Genomic DNA, 15,844 nt, shown 5'->3' on the forward strand with positions numbered 1-15,844 from the left:
GGGAGTAATATAGCACAGAAACAGACCCAACCGGTCCATGCTGATCATGGTGCCATCCCAGCTAGTCCCAATTGCCCACATTTAGTCCATATCCCTCTATTCCTTTTCCATCCAAATGCTTTTTAAATGTTGCTATTGTACCTGCCTCACCACTTTCTCTGGCAGCTCATTCCATACATGCCCCTCCCTCTGCATGAAAAAGTTGCTCCTCATGTCCCTTTTAAATCATCCCCCCTCTCACCTTAAACATTTGCCCTCTGGCTTTCAATTCCCCTTCCCTGGGAAAATGACGATAGGTGGAATTGTATCGGCACAACCGCCCGGGTTTCGTACAATCCTGCCTGAGGCTCCGCCGTCCCCAGAATCAGCATGGGCATGCTGATAAAATTCTGGCCTAAGTATGTTCATCCTATCTATGCCCCTCATGATTTTATACACCTCAATAAGGTCATCCCCCATTGTCCTAAGTTCCAAGGAGTAAAGCCTCAGCCTGGCCAATCTCTCCTGATAACTCAGGCACATTAGTCCTGGCAACATCCTTGTAAACACAGTAAAAAGTCTGACAACACCAGTTAAAGTCCAACCAATTTATTTGATGGTAAACTCACAAGCTTTTGGGGTTTGCCCCTTCACCAGGTCAGGAGCAAACCCTGAAAGCTTGTGAGTTTACTATCAAATAAATTGGTTGGACTTTAACCTGGTGTTGTCAGACTTCTTACTGTGTTTACCCCAGTCCAACGCCGGCATCTCCACATCATAAAATCCTTGTAAATCATCTTTCCAGTTTATCAATGTCTTTCCTATAACAGGGTGACCAAAACTGTACACACTACTCAAAGTGCGGTCTCACAGGGATACCAATGTGTGCATAGCAAGCTCCCACAATGTGACAATGGCCCAATAGTGACCTAGGGTTTCCACTCGATTGCATTAAGATAGCTGGAGATGGGATTGGCGTAACTAGTGGATTGACACTGTAAGTTAAAAATGCTTATTGTTTTCTTACTTCCAACTATTTTAATCAAACATTACCAAGTTGCTGCTTTTGAACGCAGGAAGGAAAGTTTTTAAAGTGTACTTCGTGATCCTATTTTAAAATGCTGGCTGCTTGCTAGGTGGTGTCAGGGGTGGCGTTTGGGGTCACACACTCACCTTTGATCAGAAACTCAATGAACAGAAACAGGTGGGATTGGCACTGGGCACAACCCTTGCTCCCAAGTTAAACTCTACCCCAGTCTGTGTTGAGAAGTCAATATTGGCCAGGACACAGAGGTAAACTACCCGACTTGTCCCCAAAAATTGTGCTTTGGACTCTTTTAACATCCACATCAGAGGGCAGCCTCAGTTTCCATTCAAAACTTTACCCAAAAACACAGCAGCGTACTCAAACAGCAACATGGATTTGATGCTCAAACCTCCAGAGCAAGATTGGAACCCACAACCCTCTGACACAAAGTGAGATGTGACAAACTGATATGGACACTGGTCTTGAATTAGTCATTTCTGTGCTTTGGGTCCATGCCTATTAGGAAATGCCTCAGGCCTACACTTAAGCATTAGCCTAACATATTATGTTGGGGTGGCATGCTGGCACAGTCGTTAGCACTGCTGCTTCACAGTGCTAGGGATCAGGGTTCAATTCCCAGCTCAGGTCACTGTCTGCCTGGAATTTGCATGTTCTCCCCGTGTCTGTGTGGGTTTCCTCCGGCTGCTCCGGTTTCCTTCCACAGTCTGAAAGACGTGCTAGTTAGGTGCACGGGGCATGCTAAATTCTCCCTTGGTGTACCCAAACAGGTGCCAGAGTGTGATGACTAGGGGATTTTCAGTAACTTTGTGGAGTAATGATAATTGTGAAACTGCTTGTGAGACTAATAAGTAAATTGGGAGATCAGGACTGCGGGGGGTGGAGGGGGTGGATATCAAAGCGGGAAGATGGGGGCCAGGGTTTGGGGCCGGCCTCCAGCATTCTGGGAGGCCAGCAGTGGAGAACGTGGTGAGTTCAGAGGGGTAGCGATGCAGGGTTGGCCAGCAAATGGGAGGCCGGCAGTGTGGGACTACTGCACACGCGTCGATCTCTGCTATGACAGATTAGCGCATGCGCAGTGGCTCGCTCCACTCTATGCTGCCGGCCTTTCCAGCGGGAATAGGCCCCACCCGTGATTTTTTGTAGTGATTCACACTAGGGTGCTCAGAGTCCGGGAGATTCATTTTGAAAATACCATTTTAAAAAAAAGCAGCAGGATTTACTCCAGCTTTTATTCAAATTCGGCACTTGGAATTTTTTGGGGAGAATTCCGGCCATGGGGTTCTTAAGCAGCTTGACAGGGGAAAATGCTGAGAGGATGTTTCCCTTGATGGGACAGTCTGGGACCAGAACGAAGTGTTGGGGCCAATTTAAGACTGAGTTGAGGAGGAATTTCTTCTCTCAGAGGGTTGCAAGTCTTTGGAACTCCTTGCCACAGAGAGCTGTGGGGATGGAGTCCTTGTGTATATTTAATGCTGCGATAGATGGATTTTTGATCAGTCAGGGAATCAAGGATTACAGACAAAGAGCAGGAAGTGGACGTGGGGAATGTCAGATCAGTCATGATCCTATTGAATGGGGGGCCCAGGTTTGATGGGCCGAGTGGCCTACCTCTGTTCCTATTTCCTATGGTATTATGGTCCCTCAGCCAACATCACTGAAACAGAATTTCTGCTCATTAATCTCATTGCTGTTTCTGGGAGCTTGCTGGGTGTAAATTGGTTGTTGCATTTCCCTACATTGCAACAGTGACTATGAGTGGAATTCTCCAGTCCCGTCAGTGGTGAGCGTCATTGCAGGCGGGTCAGGAAAATATGGAGAAGGTCCATTTCTCGTCAGCATAAAAAAAAGAGTTTGCGATTTTCCCCTCCTGATTTTCCTGGTGAGCCGGGTAGCTCCATGTCAGGAACCACATTTGCATTGAATTGAATATCATAAATATTCATTTCAAAGGCAGCTCACCAGAATCACGCCCACGCTCCTGATCACATGGTCACACAGGCGGCTAATAGACTGGCGTGATTCACGAGCGGATATAGACCACTTCCTTTGGGACCTGAAGATTTATCCGCCCATCGTTCACTGCGCTGGGCTCACAGCTGCTCTGAACGTGTACTGAGGCCACACAGGCAAAACCAGCAGGTACACCAGGGAGGGTCAGCACCATCGATTACCATGTGCAACCAGTGGGGGATGAGGGTGTTGGAAACGATGGGGTGGCAGAAGGACCTGGAGGACAAGGCTTTGATTCATAGAATCATAGAATCCCAACAGTGAGGAAGGAGACCATTTGGCCCATTGAGTCTATACCGACCACAATCCCACCCAGGCCCTATTCCCGGAACCCCATGTAGTTGTCCTGCTAATCCCTCTAAACTACGCATCCTAGGACATCCTAGGGCAATTTTAGCATGGCCAATCAACCTAACCCGCACATCTTTGGGGTGTGGAAGGAAACTGGAGCACCCAAAGAAAGCCCACACAGACACAGGGAGAATGTGCAAACTCCACAGACAGTGATCCAAGGCTGGAATTGAACCCGGTCCCTGGGGCTGTGGGGCAGTAGTGCTAACCAAGGTGCCACTGTGCTGCCGATTCGGAAGTGGTGGTGGTGGTTGGCGGGGGTGGTGGGTTGGTGCAGGGGGTGATGTGCAGGGAAGAGAGCACGCAGGCACACAACTGACTGGGTGGAAAATTGTGGGGACCAGGGGCCTTGACAGTTCTGAGCAAGAGAGCCAAGGGTGCTCGGGTCTACAAAACATAGTCAGTCCTGTGGATCTGTGCCACAAATTAAAGGGCTGTGCCTGGGACAACTGCCCTGGCGCCAGTCCTGTGTCAATCATGCCCAGCACGGTGTGCAGCATGTGGTCAATCCCTCACACACGTCAGTCCTGGGGATTGGTGGTTCGATACTGGGCTGCAGGTTGCACAGTCAGAGTCAGGAAGGCATGTGAAGCCTGTAGCCTCCCACTATTTACAAAGGGAGGTAGAGAGAAAGCAGGGAACTATAGACCAGTGAGCCTAACATCAGTACCGGGGAAGTTGCTAGAATCTATTATGAAGGACTTCATAACTCAGCATTTGGAAGGCAGTGGTATAATCAGATAAAGTCAGCATGGATTTACTAAAGGGAAATCATGCTTGATGAATCTATTGGAATTGTTTGAGGATGTAACTAGTTGAGTTGACCGAGGAGGACCAGTGGATGTGGTTTATTTAGACTTTCAGAGGCTTTTGACAAAGTCTCACACCACAGACTACTAGGTAAAGTCAAAGCACATGGGGTTGCAAGTAATGTCCTGAGATGGATAGAAAGCTGGTTAGCAGATAGGAAACAAAGAGTTGATTTAAATGTATCCTTTTCTGATTGGCAGTCAGTGACTAGTAGCGTTCCGCAGGCATCTGTGCTAGGACCCGAACTGTTCACATTATATATTAATGATTTGGAAGAGGAAGCTGAATGTATTATCTCCAAATTTGCAGATGATACAAAGTTGGGTGGGAGGGTGAGCTGTGAGGAGGATGCAGAGATGCTCCAGTGTGATTTGGATAGGCTGAGTGAGTGGGCATGGCAGATGCAGAATAATGTGGGTAAAAGTGAGGTTATCCACTTTGGTAGCAATAAAAGAGAGACAGATTATTACTTGAATGGGTGTAAATTGAGAGAGATGGATACTCAACGAGACCTTGGAGTCCCTGTGCATCAGTCGCTGAAAGTAGGCATGCAGGTGTAGTAGGCAGTAAAGGAGGTAAATGGTATGTTGGCCTTCATAGTGAGAGGGTTTGAGTACAGGAATAGGGATGTTTAGTTGCAATTATATAAGGTGTTGGTGAGGTCACACCTGAAGTATTGTGTGCAGTTTTGGTATCCTTATCTGAGAAGGATGTCCTTGCTATACAGGAAGTACAGTGAAGGTTCATCAGGCTGTTTCCTAGGATAACAGGCCTGTCATGTGAGGAGAGACTAAATCAGTTAGGATTGCATTCATTGGAGTTTAGAGGAGTGAGAGGGGATCTCGTAGAAACTTACAAAATTTTAACAGGGTTAGACAGGGTAGATTCAGAAAGAATGTTTCCAATGGTGGAGGAGTCCGGAACTAGGGTCGTAGTTTGAGGATAAGGGGTAAGACATTTAGAACTGAGGTGAGGAGAAATTTCTTCACCCAGAGGATGGTGAATGTATGGAATTCACTACCACAGAAAGTACTTGAGGCCAAAACATTGTATGATTTCAAGAAGAAATTAGATATAGCTCTAGGTGCTAAAAGGATCAAGGAACATAGGGGGCGGGGGGATCAGGATATTGAATTTGATGATCAGCCATGATCAAAATGAATGGCGGAACAGGCTTGAAGGACCAAATGGCCTCCTCCCACTGTTAATTTCTATGTTTCTATGATGGGGAACAACTGATGCAGTGGTGGAAGGGATCAGGGAGCACTCAGTCTCATGGGGGGTGGAGGGGTTGGGGGGTAAGTCACAATATAATGTGCCTCAATATGGGATGGGATTCAATCAATATGCAACATTGGCACACCAATAGCAAATGGTTTAAGGGGAGAACAGGGATATCTATGACCATAATGATGGGATCAGGGATTACAGAGGGCAGACGTAGAGTGAATGGGGGGGGGGGGGGGTGGGGGGGGGGGGGAGTGGAACCTGCATGTGATGCAGCTCCAGAATGGGAGGGATTTTGATGGTCACGGGGGGGTAGGGGCAAGTATTGATGCTGGGCCACTAGATTGGTAGTTGTACAGAAAGGCCCAATATGATACGATAGGGCCTTGCAAATGCACCAGGGGTCAGCTGAAATGCTTCACTTCTATGGCTGAGAGTGACAGATGACTGTGTCCTGAAAAAACAACTAATGCTGGGGATTGAGTATGAGGCCTAACACTTGTCTTGCACGAATTACCCATGTGGAGTCAGAATCAATCTCACACATGAAGGTGAGAACTACTGAGTGATGATTGTCCTCCTTGAGGCAATTTTTCCAGACTGCAGCTATACTGTCACCAATGCACTGAGGATTGCAGGGCTGTATTGAAAAGTGTTAAAAATGATTTGCAAAGTGCAACGAGTCAGGAACATTTGACAAGTTCAGCAACATTGATGATTGAAAATATGTCCTTGCAAGATTTTATCTATGAAGGTGTGATTGCTGATTTTGTGAAGAAAAAGTGTGGAACAAAGGCTATCTAAATCGCCATGTCAACAAGGAATGAAGGAAGAAAATAGTAAAAACCTGTTAGTCTTCCATACACTCTTGATTCAATTCTGTTGTTGAAAATGGACCACTGCTGCTTTTTTTTAATTCATTCGTGAGACATGGGTGTCACGGGCTGGGCCAGCATTTATTGTCCATCTCTCATTGCCTTTGGAGTGTAGTTGAGAGTCAACCACATTTCTGTGGCTCTGGAGTCACATGCAGACCAGACCAGGTAAGGACAGCAGTTTCTCTTCCCTAAAGGACATTAGCGAACCAGATGCATTTTTCCCAACAATAGTTTCACAGTCATCAGTAGATTCTTAATTCCAGATATTTTTTATTGAATTCAAATTCCACCATTTGCCGTGGCGGGATTTGAAGCCAGGTTCCCAGAACATTGATTTGAGTTTCAGGATGAATGGTCGAGCGATAACACCACTAGGCCGTTGCCTCCCCTGATATAATGGCTGCAGCTGGTCACGTGCTGACAGTTCTCAACACCATCGCTCTCAAGACCAGCTTTCAGAGTCTCTTCAAGACAAAGATCGTAATGCTGCCAGACAGAGCCACTGACATTGGACTTGGACTCAGTGGACACTCCACTCAAGTGAATTTACAGCAATAACTCATTTGGTTTTGTGAGAGGAAGTGAAAAAGATTTCTTTTGAAATATACTGAAGGCAGCGTACGCGTGTTGTTGATTGGAGTATTTGCTCCTGCGCCGGGCTGGCTCAGTCTGTCTTGCGCTGGCCTGTGCTGCAATGATGCCATCGACTGATATTTTTCCATCTAGTCGTCCATCAGCAAGTTCTATGTTTGCCCACTTCAAGACACACACACCGCAATACTGGCCATCTTTACCGTCATTCTGACGAGAGGGGAGCTTGGATTTCAATTCAGCAGTTATTCACACAGGGGTGTTTTACAAGTTAAAGAAGTTAAGCAGTGATCAGGTTATGTATTTTTACGGCACCTTTGCGCTCTGTGGGGGTGGGCGGGTCAGGAGTGGTGTGACATCATTCGGGGGAGGGGTGCGATGTCATTGGATGGAGGGCTGTGATGTCATTGGATGGAGGGCTGTGATGTCATTGGGGAAATGGAGGGTGGTTGCAGAAATGAAGGTGAGTGCGAGGAGCCCCAGGAAGGGTAAGCCCACCATTCTGCTCCACCCACCATTCTGGGCCCCTGTGTAGATTTGCATGCAGGGCAGGCCCTGATCCATTGCACCAGGCCTCACTGTGGACCTATGGATTAGGATCCATCACATTAACCTTTATCCCCCTCTGAACACACGTGTGTGTTAAATCCAGCTTCCAGATCCTTTCATTTGACCCTAATTGTAGATACAAAGCATATTAATACACATCAATCACCTTACATTTGAATATTTTAAATTTACACATTACACTTCTCACTCTCTCTGATCCCACACACCTTGGAAATATTCCCTTCCACCTTCTTCCATCAGGAAAAAGATACAAAAGCCTGAGATCGCATAGCAGCCGACTCAAGAACAGCATCTTCCTTGATGTCATCAGACTTTTGAATGGACCTATCTCATATTAAGATCTTTTTCTACACACTATCTGTGACTGTAACACTACATTCTGCACCCTCTCCTTTCCTTCTCCCCTATGTAATCTATGAACAGTATGCTTTGTCCATGTAACGTACAAGAAACAATACTTTTCACTGTATCCCAATACATGTGACAATAATAAATCAAATCAAATCAAATCCCTGTACAATACCAAAATAAATTTGACTTCAGTAGAGCAGCAAAAAACTTTAGTAGCGCAAACCTAAACAAGACCATTTTATTCCATGGCTTCATTCACTTTCCTCTCTGATTATTAACCTACGGCACAGTTCAGGAGACCCATTCTCCAGAGCATCCAGAGACCACTCTCTGGAGGCCTCACCCTCACTCCCAATCCCAGACCTATTGCTCCCACGGAGGAGATCAAACCAACAATGCAGTAGTGAAAATGGTGAACTCACAATCCAATTGGAATGTGACTGGAGGCCTTGTGAGCCAGACCAGGCCTCCCACTTCCTTCTAGAGTCTGGCACAGGAAATCATAAAATCCTACAGTGCAGAAGGAAGCCATTCAGCCCATTTGAGCCTGCACCAATCACAATCCCACCCTGGCCCTAGCCCCATAACCCCATGCATTTTACCCTAGCTAGTCCCCCTCACACTAAGGGGCAATTTAACATGGCCAATCCACCTAACCCACACGTCTTTAGAGGGACTGTGGGAGGAAACCAGAGCATCCGGTGGAAACCCACGCAAACATGGGGAGAACGTGCAAACTCCACACAGGCAGTGACCCGAGGCCAGGAACCGAACCTGGGTCCCTGGCACTGTGAGGCAGCAGTGCTAACCACTGTGCCAAAATCAATAGGGTTTTGTTCTCTGATCCTAGTTTGCCCTCCCTCAACACCCACACACCTCCAGGCAGCATTGGGCAGTCTTATCTCCCCATTCTGAGGAGAGCCAAAGTATTTCTTTCCCCCACATTGGTAGAAGAAGCCAGTGAGAAAGCACAGTGAGAGAGCCTGGAGACCCCAGCAACAGCTGTGTCCTATGAGGACTAAAAATAACCCCCACCCCCTGGTCAAGAATCAAGAAACGAACCAGACCGAAAGCAAAGTGAAATGCAAACTGGGACAAAAGAGGGCTAACTTCCATTCAAGAATAATCTGTCTGTACCACAAACCAACAGCAGCAACTTTACCTTCCAGTGAATTGCCTCTCCGGACTCCGTGGAGTTATATTTTCAGGGAGTTTCGAAGCTTCTTTGCAAACAGCCACTAATCCTACGAGGCAGGCAGGCCACACAGAGCAGGAGAAATGTGATCGGGCTTACCCTCACCCACCCCCCCCTCCCCGAACATATACATACACAAGCGTGATAACACAGTCAACAGCTGACGGGACAGGAGTCTGTGCTATAAATACCCATCGGCTTCCAGCTTTGGATATGCACTAACTGCTGCAGGCTGGACAGTGACACGGTTTGGTGAAAGGTTATAAACAGAGAAAAGGGAGAAAGATACAAGAGTTTGAGGTCACGTACCAACCAACTCAAGAACAGCTTCTTCCCTGCTGCCATCAGACTTTTGAATGGACTTGCCTCTTGTTAAGTTGCTCTTCCTCTATGCCCTAGCTATCATAGAATCCTGCAGTTCAGAAGAAGGCCATTTGGCCCACAATCTGTACTGACAATCCCACCCAGGCCCTATCACCATGACCCCATACATTTACCCTAGCTAGTCCCCCTGACACTAAAGGGCAATTTAGCTTGACCAATCAACCTAACCCGCACATCTTTGGACTGTGGGAGGAAACCAGAATGCCTGGAGGAAACCCACGCAGACACGGGGAGAACGTGTAGACTCCGCACAGACAGTGACCCAAATCGGGAATCGAACCCTGGTCCCTGGTGCAGTGAGGCAGCAGTGCCGTCCACTGTGCCACTGTGCTGCAAGGAAGGCAAGGATAAGGGAGGAGGAATGGTGGAGGGGTGTGGTGGAGGGGTCAGAAGGTGGAGGGGTGATAGTGGAGATACAAAGAGGCAAAGGTGACTATCGTGAAACTTCCTCAGCATCTTTGTGCTAACTCTTCCCTCACCAAAAATGTCAGGCCTAGACCAAAATTGTCCCATCGTGACCCCATTTCAAACCCAGACTGTGGACCGTCTGGGAGTGTGATCTGGGTCTGGTGAGCTGGGAGAGCAGGGGCAGATGGGATGGGGTGGGGGGACTGTTTGAGCTGCGAAATAAATAAAGTCTTTACTATCTTTACACTGGCTTTTACCAAGATGAGTCAGTTAAAAAAAAATCAGGAGGACTTGAAGGGGCCTTGCAGCTGTTAACACCCCATCAAAACTCCATGGCAACCATTGCTGCCTTGGAGTTCACGACCCTAAAATTCAGACCTGCAACCCCTCAGGGGGGGGAAGTTTGGGAAGCCCTGGACTAGACTTATATTTTTAAAGCTCAAAGATCAGAAAGGCAGTTGCAAGAATTATGACCACGGCAACTGGTCTCTGGCTTTCGCAAAATAATCTTTTCAAAATGTTCAGAATTCTATGCAATAAAATTGAATTTGACTTGTTCAGTCACTGTAATACGACAATTCCCAGAGAAACTGTGTTCCAGAATTCCTTACCCTCCTGCTCCAGCACCAAACATGTCGCCTTAGCAACAGTTACCATGCGAGGCCTGCACTAGGTAAAAGCCTGTGCCTGAATATCCCTGTTGCTGCTGTTACAGTGATTGAGGGTGTCAGGTGGAAGCATTCCTTCTTGATTCGTAACCACCCAAACACTGGGAAGTCACAGAAGAGCTCGGGGTTAATAACATTCATCATTAAACAAGATCACTCATTATCTTTTAATAGCATCACCTCTTAATAACATTAAACTATTTGCTATTCACCTACAGTGAGGGAGTCATTAAAAAGAATTAGATCCAGTAAGTGAGTAACAAAAGTGACAAAAAAAATCAAGATATACGTATGGACACTAATGTTTATTTGTTCAAGTGGCAGATTTCACTATGAGGAAACACAGTTTAATTATGTTTAAGTAGTGAGCGTTACTGACATTGAATACAAGTGTTCTTAGAAGTGGAAAAGGACAAATTACAACAAGCTTATCCATTTCTCAGAGGGTGGCACAGTGGCACAGTGTTTGGCACTGCTGCCTCACAGCGCCAGGGAACCGGGTTTGATTCCCAGCTTGGGTCACTGTCTGTGTGGAGTCTGCATGTTCTCCCCGCATCTGCAGTGCTCCGGTTTCCTCCCACAGTCCAAAGATATGAGGGTTAGGTTGACTGGCCTTGTTAAATTTCCCCTTAGTGTCAGGGGGATTAGCTCGGGTAAACGCATGGGGTTATGGAATGTATGGGGATAGGACCTGGGTGGGATTGTGGTTGGTGCAGACTAGATGGGCCAAATGGCCTCCTTCTGCACTGTAGATTTTACGATTCTAACCCCAGCTATTGACAACCTGTTCTCTCTCCAGTAAGAACAATGAGCTCGACCCTATGTATAGTGTCCCTAGCGTATTCTAGTAACTTATTCACCAGATCTATTATCTTCTGTGTAAAAGTAGTACCCTCTGCTTTGTCTTCAAATAAATCAGCATCCTGGGGGTTACCATTGACCAGAAACTGAACTGGATCAGCCACATAAATAGTGTGGCTACAAGAGCAAGTCAGAGGCTGGAAAATAACTCATCCCCTGGCTCCCCAAACGCTGTCCAACATCTATTGAGCAAAATATCAGGAGTGTGATGGGATAATCTCAATTTACCTGGATGGGCGTCTCTCCAATAACACCCAAGAGCCTCAACACCATCCGAAACTAAACAGCTTCCTGGATTAGCATGTCATCCACCACCCTATATGTTCATTCCCTCCAGCACTAACCAATAGTTGGAGCTGTGTGTATCATCTACAAGATGCACTGCAACAACTCACCAAGTCATCGACAGCATCTTCCACTCGGGACATCTACCACTCAGAGGGACAAGGGCAGCAGGCACATGGCAATGCCACCACCTGCAATTTTCCCCTCTGAGCCACTCACCAAGCTGACTTGGAAATATATCCCCGCTCCTTCACTCTCATTGGGTCAAAATCCTGGAACTCCCTCCCTAACAGCACTGTGGGTGTACTTACATCACATGGACTGCAGCAGTCCATCACCTTGTCAAGGGCAATTAAGGGTGGGGAGTAGATGCCAGCCTAGCCAGCGACACCCACATCCCATGAGTGGATTTAAAAGATCAAAGAACGCACAGGAAGAAGTTATCACAGAATCCTCACAGTGCAGAAAGAGACCACCCGGCCCATTGAGACTGCACTGACCACAATCACACCCAGCCCCTATCTCTGTAACCCCACATATTTACCCTGTTAATCTCCTGGCACCAAGGATCAATTCAGCACGGTCAATCAACCTGCACATCTTTGGACTGTGGGAGGAAACCGGAGCACCCAGAGGAAACCCACACTGATACTGGGAGAATGTGCAAACTCCACACAGACAGTGACCCAAGGCCAGAATTGAACCTGGGTCCCTGGTGCTGTGAAGCAGCTGTGCTAGCCACTGTGCCACTGTGCCACCCGTGCTCATGGTCCCTCATGGTATACAGGATTATTGTCTGATAATAAGCATTTTCCATTGTTGCTGAAAGAGTTGTCAACCATAGTTATTGTATCTTAATTTTCACAGTCTCACCAACACCCTATGCAATTCAGTAAAACATCCCTATTCCTATATTCAAATCCTCTCGCTTTGAAAGCCATATCTGCTGAATATGTGGCTCCATGTTTGATACCAGTCCTGTGAATCGCTTTGGGAAGTTTGACTATGTTAGCAGAACTATATAAATGGAAAATCTTTGTTGCAGTTGTGAATTAAGTATCAGCTTGACTCCATTGAGAGAACACTTGCCTCTGCATCAGAGGCCTTTTATTACAAGACTTGACCATATAAGAGACCACATGAGAGTCAAGACAAACACTGAGGGAGTGGCACTTTAAGTGGCAAGATGCTGAACCAAAATGCTATCTAGTTGCCTGTGGGTACAGAAATCCCTGCCAGCATCTTAACCTGAGCGTTGAGATATCTGACTGGTCCAACCAACATCCCTGCTACAACTGGCCACACCAAAAAAACCAGTTAATGGGACATAGACGGAGATGGAATTTAGACCTGCAAAGTGTGAGGTGATACACTCTGGAAGGAGTAACTTGACAAGGAAGTATTTAATGAATGGGAGGAAGTTCTGAGGAACAAAGGGACCTTGGCATGTTTGTCCACAGGTCTCTGAAGGCAGAAGGGTGTGTTAGTAGGGTGGTGAAGAAGACATATGGGACACTTGCCTTTATCAATCGAGGCATAAATTACAAAAGCAGGGAAGTCTTGGAGTTGTATCGAACTTTGGTGAGGCCACAGCTAAAGTATTGTCTACAGTTCTGGTCACCACATTATAGGAAGGATGTGATTACACTGGAGGGGATGCAGAGGAGATTCACCAGGAAACTGCCTGGGATGGAACATTTAAGTTATGAAGAGAGGTTGGATAAGGTTGGATTGCTTTCATTGGAGCAGAGAAGACTGAAGGGTGACCTGATTGAGGTGTACAAGATTATGAGGGGCATGGACAGGGTGGATAAGGAACAGTTGCTCCCCTTAGATAAAGGGTCAGTCATGAGGGGCAGGAGGTTTAGGGGAGGATGTGAGGGAAAACCTTTTTACCCAGAGGGTGGTGTCGGTCTGGAATGCACAGCCTGGGAGTGTGATGGAGACGGAATGCCTCACATCCTTTAAAAAATACCTGGATGAGTACTTGGCATGCCATAACATTCAAGGCCATGGGTCAAGTGTGGGTAAAGGGGATGAGATGGGTAGGTCAAGTTTTTCACACATGTCAGTGCAGACCCAATGGGCTGAAGGGCCTCATCTGCACTGTATGATTCTGTGATTTTATCTCATCCTCTTTGTGGGATCTTACCTTGTACAAATTAGAATGTTGAATGCAGTCTGCTGCAGCAGCTAAATATCCAAAGTATTTTGGAGGCCATTCTGATGTTTTTTGAGAACCTAATCTGGCCAATAGTGAGGCACCAGCCTGTTTTCCATCCCTTCCCATTTTTACATCGGTTTGGCTTCAATGAAATAGTTAAACAAGGCGTCAAAGCCACGACCTTCATTTTACACTGGCGTGCAAGTGAAAGTAGCCCCCATTCCTTTCCTGTGAAGCTCAATGGGTCATTCTGGGGCGGTGAGTCTTTAAGCTGGGAAAGTCACACAGCAGCGGTGGATTTAATAGATTGCACAAGTTCCTCACTCCATCAACCTGCCCTGTACCAGCTGCTTCTCCACATCTGGCATTTTCCTCAAGGGGGTTGCAATGTGAGCCAGTACCTGGAGCAGTCACACTGGGGCAAGGCAGGTCAGATACCTACTGTTACTATTCTCTCTTCAGAACATCAGAGATAGGAGCAGGGGTGGGCCATTCAGCCCCTCGAGCCTGCTCCACCATCCCATATGATCATGGCTGATCCCACCTTGGCCTCAACTCCACTTTCCTGCACATTCTCCAAAACCTTTCAACCCCTTAGAAAGTAAAGATTTGTCTATCTCCTCCTTAAATTTACTCAGTGTCTTGGCTTCCACTGCACTCTGGGGTGGTGAATTCCACAGATTCACCACCCTTTGAGAGAATTAATTTTTCCTCATGCCGGTTTTAAATCATAGAATCCCTGCAGTGCAGATGGAGGCCATTCAGCCCATCAACTCTGCACTGACCACAATCCCATCATAGGCCCTATTCCCGTAACCCTACATACCTACTCTGCTAATCCCCCTGACGCTAAGGGGCAATCAACCTAACCGGCACATCTTTGGAGTGTGGGAGGAAACTGGAGCACCAGGAGGAGACCCACACAGACACGGGGAGAATGTGCAGACTCCGCACAGACAGTGACCCAAGGCCAGAATTGAAGCCAGGTTCCTGTGCTGTGAGGCAGCAGTGCTAACCACTGTGCCACCGTGCCACCCCAGTGGTTAAGAGGTCTCTTTGTCACTGACCTGATGGAGAATTTTCCTGCCCTGTACTTTAAATTTTATTATTTATTCTGTCGCTGTCCTTGTTTATTTTTTTATTCCTGTAACATTGAAGTGACCCATTCCGCTTGTTTTTGGCAGGGGATTCATTACATCTGTGTGAAAGGACAGACAGGGCCACAGGTTAACAAAAGGACAGCACCTCCACAGTGCTGCACTCGCTCAGCATTGCATTAGGGTGTCACCGTAAATCCCCAGAGTGAAGCTTGAATCTACACCTTTCTGACTCCGAATTAAGAGTGCGACACACAGAGTCACAGAGTGAAGATAAAGACTAAAATTGGCAAGAAACTGCACTTCTGCCTAATTGGAGCTGAATTATGCAGTGAGCCTGGGATGATGAAAGATTAAATTGCGTGTTCTCTTGGACAATCACATTTATCTCATTGAACTATTTAAGTTTCCAACTCCTTCCTGAAGTTGTCAGCACTTGGAGGGAGAGCGAAGCCAAGTGGAGTTTGCACTGGTATCCGGGGACCTTGCTGTGAAGCATGTGTGTGCAGGCAGTCCTGGAATCACTCCTACGTACAGACAACTACATCAGCGAAAAATACTAGAAAATCTCAGCAGGTCTGACAGCGTCTGTGGAGAGAGAATCGAGCCAACGTTTCGAGTCTGGATGACTATATTCTCCCCTGCCGGGAGAGGAGTGAAAATAGGCAAGAGAAGAAAAGCAAAAGGCAAGATGACTCTATTCTCTCTCCACAGATGTTGTCAGACCTGCTGAGGTTTTCCAGGATTTTCTGTTTTTGTTTCAGATTCCTGCATCCACATTATTTTCCCTTTATCTTGTCAACGTTCCTTGCGGAGATTCATAAGCGAGGGATGCCCATGTGTGAGCTGCCTGCAATTTTTAAACTTTACTTATTGGCGTCCCAAGTAGGCTTACATTAACCCTGCAATGAAGTTACTGTGAAAATCCCCTGGTCGCCACGCTCCAGCGCCTGCTCAAGTACACTGA

General features: G+C 46.8%; 1 protein-coding gene across 3 annotated transcripts in view; it reads right to left on the reverse strand.

Annotated features, from left to right (window-relative positions):
* LOC145355752 (unconventional myosin-XVIIIb-like) overlaps positions 1-9,107 on the reverse strand; it is a 344,749-nt gene extending 335,642 nt beyond the window's left edge. For 2 of the 3 annotated variants that reach the window (XM_080208085.1, XM_080208084.1), the window contains exon 1: positions 8,978-9,106. The gene's annotated coding sequence lies outside the window, so the exon portion shown is untranslated. Of the gene's footprint in view, positions 1-8,977 lie in introns of all 3 variants that reach the window. The other variant, XM_080208083.1, reaches the window with a different exon arrangement.
* Between the last annotated feature and the right edge of the window lie 6,737 nt (positions 9,108-15,844).

The sequence above is a fragment of the Carcharhinus amblyrhynchos genome, chromosome 20 (assembly GCF_965287045.1).
Source record: "Carcharhinus amblyrhynchos chromosome 20, sCarAmb.v2.hapA, whole genome shotgun sequence".
In the NCBI taxonomy this organism is placed as follows: domain Eukaryota; kingdom Metazoa; phylum Chordata; class Chondrichthyes; order Carcharhiniformes; family Carcharhinidae; genus Carcharhinus; species Carcharhinus amblyrhynchos.